Raw genomic sequence first — 6,411 nt, 5'->3', positions numbered from 1 at the left:
TTGTGTTAACTAGCTGACAACACAAAAGGAAGCAGAAATAATTGATAGATGCTGCTCTAAAGCTCTTTTTACAGTATATCTATACACATTTTTTTTTAAAAAAAAGTATGGGTTCTTCTACAAATAACTTAGTAGCCGGTCACTTTCTTCCATGGCTGTAATTTCAGCTCTGTGGACTAATAGGACATAATATCCTGAAAGGATAACACACTGCCAAAAAAAGGAAAAACCCTGATGTTTGGAATGATTGTAACTTACTTTTTTGTTTTGTCTCCTTCAAATCCTTTCTTGGATCACTCATGGAAATACGGCATGTGGTTCAAACTGATGCCAAGTTTCTGAATTGAATAGCATCACTAGAAGTCAGCAAAATGCCATGCACTTTGATAAATCTGGTCTCACACTAAGAAGTCATTACAATAAAAGCCAAATTAATTAAAGCCACAAGCAATCTGGCTCTAACTTACTTAAGACATTTGCTGATTTTATTAGAAGACATTTGAAAGATAAAATCTTCTAGTCAGAGCTAGAGAAACATCGCTTTTCCCCCTAAAGAGGAAGCACTGTACAGAAGTATATTTGGAAGTATCCCTTATGCAAGTCTTTTGTGTATGTAGAGGGAGCTCTCCGGAGTGTTGCACCAATCTGTATGAATCAAAGTCTGCTGTAGCCTAGAATGCTTTCACTCTCAACTGGATCTCTAGGATGAAACAGAATACTTCAGCTCTTAAATAAACTTATCTTTACACCTTCTTGTCATGAATAATAATGATCAGTGAATGGGACAACACATTTTTTCTAAGATGTACATATATCATTTTCAAGCATACTTTATAGCAACTATAGAAATAGATACAGAGAGATACATATACACATACATATATGCAGAACTGCACACTGTGATGAAAACACAGTTTTCAGAAGCTTATCTGAAGGGAATGCAATGGAACTGGCATATATTCTTTCCTATATCTTACAGAACAATTTCCTTAAATGTCAAAGGTTCACCCAGAAATTCCCTGTGCTCCTTGTTCAAAATATAGTGCAGAGCGCGAAGTTCAAGAAGCAATACTTGGAGGGCGGGGAATCAATTTCTATAAGGTTTCCACATTTTCTTCACTATCTGGATGTCACCTGTGCCAAATTCATGGTTCCCTAGTTAGCAGTCTAAATTATTGCAATCAGCAAAGGTTGTGTTGAGTATCCAGAATATATATTGACTGTGTCAACTGGCTCATTCATCAAGGTGTTTTTAAAATACTGTCTAAGCTTGATGTAAGGAACCACTTTTTGTACATTAATTATTGTATGCTTTGTCTGTTCTTCTTCTCAAAGGTGTTAGGAGTAGCCCAAACTATATGCTTGTGGTCTCCCAAGCAGTAACAGGACTTTTTAAGGTCCACATTGGCATGAGCAGAGACAAAACAGAACAAGACAATTGGCAAAGGAATGTGAGAGAAGGCTTTGACTAGGGGTGTGCATGAATCATTTTTTGTTGTTGTTTTCATTTGTACCTGAATCAAAACACCCCTAATTTGTTTTTGGTCCAAATCAGACCCTCTCAAATCACCCCAGATTCAATTTGTCCCCGAATTTTCTGAATCCGAATTGATTTGGATTAAAAAAGGGTCCCAGGGCCAAAAGAGTTGGGTGGGTGGTAGTGTCCAATGGGTGAAAGCTGCCACCCAAATTTCAAAGAAATTGGGCAAAGGGGTGATTTTTTAAATGATTTTTGAAGTTGGCATGTCTTTGGGGCAGATTGGGGGCAGAAAGGGGGTTTCAGGGGCAGAAGAGTGGGTCAAGTGGTAGTGCCCCAATGGGTGCCTGCTACAAATAAATTAGTGAAAGGGGTGGTTTTTAAAGAATTTCCGAAGTCTGCTCTTCTTTAAGCTATTCCCCCCATAGGGAATAATGGGGATTTCAGCAGCCCCATAACTCCACTTGGGGGGGCACCAGGGTGGCCGAGAGTGAGTGGCAGTGTAGTGCACATAGGGTGCCAACCACCCCCAAACCCACAAGCCCATGAGGTACTGGGTTTTGTTGTTCTGAGGTGTTCTGACAGTAGATTCTCTGATAGCAAATGAGAGTGGATTCAATGACAAACATGGAATTAAAAATCACCCCTTTGCCCAATTCCTTTGGAATCTGGGTGGTAGCATGCACCCAATGGGGCACTACCACCTTACCTACTCTTTTGCCCCCAAAGTCCCTTTTCTGCCCCAAAGACATGCCAAATTCAGAAAGTCTTTAAAAATTACCCCATTGCCCAACCACTCTGAAAGCTGGGTGGTATCAGGCACCCATTGGAGAACTACCATGTGACCAACTGTGGCACTCCTAAGAGGCACCCACAGGCAAAAATGGGCACTGTCTGTCCCCTTTGTCCCATAGGGTGGATGCAGCACACATCAACAGCAGCATAGCTTTTCAAAGAACAAGGTTTCCAAAGGTTACACACATCCACTGTGTCCCACCATCCCCCACAACAGAAATTCATTCATTCATTCATTCATTCATTCATTCATTCATTTGATTTCTATACCACCCTTCCAAAAAATGGCTCAGGGCAGTTTAAATCTGGGCAATTGATCTACACACAACAGTGTGAAACAGCAACAATGAAATATGTTGCCCCATGTGCCTCCTCCCAATGCAGGATAACAGCAGCAGCCAGCAACAAGCAAGCAAGTAAGTGTGATATCACAGATGCAGCAGACTAGGGCCAACAACAGCATCAAATGTGTTCTCCCTCCCGCAAGCATTTCATCAACAAGCAACAGATACAGCTACACCTGTGACACCCAGCCATAAAAATGGGTTAAGTAAGGATGCAAAACATTCTGCCACTGGAACAGCGAGGTTTGCCCCTTCCCACCTATAGAAGAGCGATGATGACAACAATGGCACAAAAATTTTTAGTGCAGTTTTTTGACATTTCTGCAACAGATCAGCACAACCTATTGTAGATGCAAGCAATCTAGTTTGAATAAAAATGATGATGATGCTAGAAGTCACAATATGACCCAATCTTCATTACAAAGAAGTCCAGAGAGAGAGAGAGAGAGAGAGAGAGAGAGAGAGAGAGAGAGAGAGAGAGAGAGAGAGAACCTGTCCTGTGCCCATCCACGAGGTCCCCAAAATACACAGGCACAACAACAAACCATCCAAGGCATTTGAATGGCATAATATATACTGCTAGACTTGAGATTATGTAGGTGGGGGACATAGTATACCTGTGTGTGCATGCTCTGTGAAAGGGTTAGTGGGTTTAGGGTTAATTTTTGCCAGGGCCTCAGAATGCTATGTGCTCTAAGTCTGCGTGACAGACATGTGAGGGCACCAGCAGCCGGCCACGGCTGGGGTGTGTGTGCATGTGTGTATGTGCTGCTGCTTCAGTCACAGTCCTTCCATGGGTGGAAAAAGCAAAGCAAACAAAATCTCATACAATAAACATTAAGGAGACAAGTGAAAGTCACATTACCAAATGGAAATGCATGAACAATTCATCATCATATTATCACATTCCTCATTTTCATTTGAGCCTTTAGGCTGCTGGGCCCACAGGCTGGGAACAGATACAAATATAGGTGGCAGCTGGACTTGGGGGGTGGGTGAAGGCTTGTGTCCAGTAGCCCACATTGTGTCCAGTAGTCCACTTCTGTTGTCTGGTCTCTGCATCTACTCTTTCTTCTTCAGTCTTCAATCAGAGGTGGCTGTAGGGAAAGAAAAGGAAATAAAAGGCTGTTAGGCAGCAAATGCTGCCTGAAAAAGACAGGGGAGAGCTTGCTCGGGGCTCTCCAGAGCCTGGGCATGGGTGGGGGGGAGTTAGCTTGGGGCTCTTCTGGAGCCTGAGCCATGCCCCCTGCGGGCTTTGGTGGCCCTTTCCATTGGCGGTCCAGGTTCTTTGAACCTGTTCACACAATGGTGGCTCTGCCCCAGCTTGTTTCATTTGTCCCTGGCCTACGTGTCGGTGGACAGTGATGGGAAAATATGTCCATGTGTTTTCCCTTTTTGACAAACATAAGCATAGTGAATTGACTCAAACCCTCCAAATATTCCCCTCCAGACCTCCTCCGCTATTCACTCAAACATAGGGTGAAAGTGGGAGCCTAGCCCTCTCATGTTTGACTTCTCTCAAGGTTTACCCTGCCCTGTATGTTCCACACTGTGTGCAGCAGCTGCTTATTTAAGCCACCCGATTCACCTGAAAATGCAGCTGCATTGCATTAACATATTTTGCCCATCCCCTTATTGTCTAACTCATTTATTTTTCTGATTTGTTTTTCCCTGTGTCAATTAATTCCTCACCTATCCCTGATTCCTAGGTAGTTTTGACATGTTAAGTAGCTAGTTTAACACCAATAAGACTCGCTAGGCGTTGTGTCTTTTAGAACTCTGTGGTTGTTCCATTCATCTCAATGAGCGCTATTGAACACATTGCTTTTCCATGCTGTTATACATCCAAGCGAGTTTAGTCTATTGAAATTCCCCATGTTAACAATCTGGTTTGCTAGCATTACAATTAGTTAGCTATTCTATTGATTCCCCAAATGAGAATGTATATTTTGATTGCCATTCAATAAATGTTTAGTATTTGGGTTTAGAAGCTTATTGTTTCCCCTCTGTATCATTCTTCATCTGCACCCAGGCTAGCTCTCACAGTAAAGTTCCTGCAGTGTACAAATATCTTGCCCAGTCTCCTGTTTCTTTAATGCAAAAACCATCTCTTTTACCTAGAAAAAATTTCCTGTGACTTGAGTTTTGGATGTGTGTGTGTTTTTTTAAACACATTTTCAATTTTTACAAGTAGATTGTAAAGTTGTAGGGAATGCTATGAAAGGATTATGAGCAGGACATGGCACCTTAGCAAAACCAGAAGAAAAATAAAGGTAGTTTTGGTTTCAGCTGCAATAAAACTAATCCAGAGAGAGAATGAAAGCAATCAAAGAGCTCATGGGACACTTATATGATGCATTCATCAAATAAAGCACAAGAAAATACTGAAACATATTCTAAAAATCTGTATTTTAAATATACTTTTAATTTTTAATTTTTGCAGAAACATAAAAAGAAAACAAATTACAAAAACAACAGATAAAACATAGCTCAGGAATAAATAAATATAACACTTTAGGATTATTACTTCACTTAATTCACTTAGAATATTTGTAATTAACATTATAATTTCATTATAAAATAATCTATAAAAATTACAAATTTATTATAAAATAAAAATCTAAAACTCTGTATTTATCAGAAGTGCAATAAAACACCAGCAGTGCGTGAAAAGGCAAGATAGAAAAAGTATTGACACTTTTGAACTTTGGTGCTGGAGGAGACTTTTGAGGATACCATGGACATCCAGGAAAACAAATGGATCCTAAAACAAATCAATCCAGAGTTTTCACTCAAGGCACAAATGACCAGGCTCAAACTATCATATTTCAGACACATTATGTGAAGACCCAGCAACCTTGAGAAGTCCATAATTCTGGGGAAAGTTGAAGGAAAGAGAAGAAGAGGGTGACAAGCAGCAAGGTGGATGGACTTGATTATGACAGCAATGAATGCACCACTGAGAGACCTTAAACGCCAAGTTGGACAGAACATCCTGGAGAGAATCTACCTATGTGGTTGCTAAGAGCTGACACTGGCTTGACAGCACTTAATCAATCAGTCAATCAAGTGCATAAAGGGTCTACATGTCCTACTTAAATGTCTTACTCATTTATCATGCAAAAACTTCAATACCATGAATTAAACAAACATTTTTTGAAACTGTGTCTTGGCTGGATGTCATCTGGTGATGGCAATTTGTTAATTTTTACCTTTTCAAGGGAGTTTTGAACATCCTCTCTTACCTCAAATTGGACCAGTTCTTCAGCCTCCAAGCCTGATGAGCTGAGTGGGTATATGGTCAGTATCCTCCACTGGTTTATATATAGAAGGGTCTAGTCTAGCAGCTGTCCAGTGTTTGCTGACCATCGTATTAGATCTTTCACTTGAACCTTTTGTAGTTCTTCTTTCTTTTCATTCCATATATTTTCTATCGATTAGCTAGGTCACTTCGTGTTAATTTTTCTCCTGCTAGAAACAACAGCAACCTAAGCAAATAGCATCTCTGACCACCAGCTTTTTATTCTATGCTGAACTTTTCCTTGCTCTTTTTAGCATCTCTAGAGTCTTTTATAAATGATTGCTCTAAAACCTTCCATGCCTCGTCTATCTTGTATCTTTTCATGCAGTGTTTAAAAGGTTTTGGTTTAAAATATGCCTCGCTCCTTTTTTCAAACAGATAGATCTAGAATATTGCTCTTTGGGGGGGAAATGCTGAATGCATACAGTATTAGGATCTATAGTCAGATGCTGGGGTGACACAATTATATCAAAATCCTAAATAATTTCTTGCCT

General features: G+C 40.3%; 1 long non-coding RNA gene across 1 annotated transcript; it reads right to left on the bottom strand.

Moving 5' to 3' along the window:
- Positions 1-535: 535 nt before the first annotated feature.
- LOC128324772 (uncharacterized) lies at positions 536-6,207 on the bottom strand. The gene is made up of 3 exons (XR_008307089.1): positions 5,862-6,207; positions 3,482-3,713; positions 536-700 (listed from the first exon to the last, which is right to left on the bottom strand). It is a non-coding gene; the product is annotated as an uncharacterized LOC128324772 (long non-coding RNA).
- Between the last annotated feature and the right edge of the window lie 204 nt (positions 6,208-6,411).

This window comes from Hemicordylus capensis, chromosome 4, assembly GCF_027244095.1.
Source record: "Hemicordylus capensis ecotype Gifberg chromosome 4, rHemCap1.1.pri, whole genome shotgun sequence".
Taxonomy (NCBI): Eukaryota; Metazoa; Chordata; class Lepidosauria; order Squamata; family Cordylidae; genus Hemicordylus; species Hemicordylus capensis.
The sequence above is the reverse complement of the archived record's forward strand: the minus strand, read 5'-3'. Positions and strand labels throughout refer to the sequence as shown.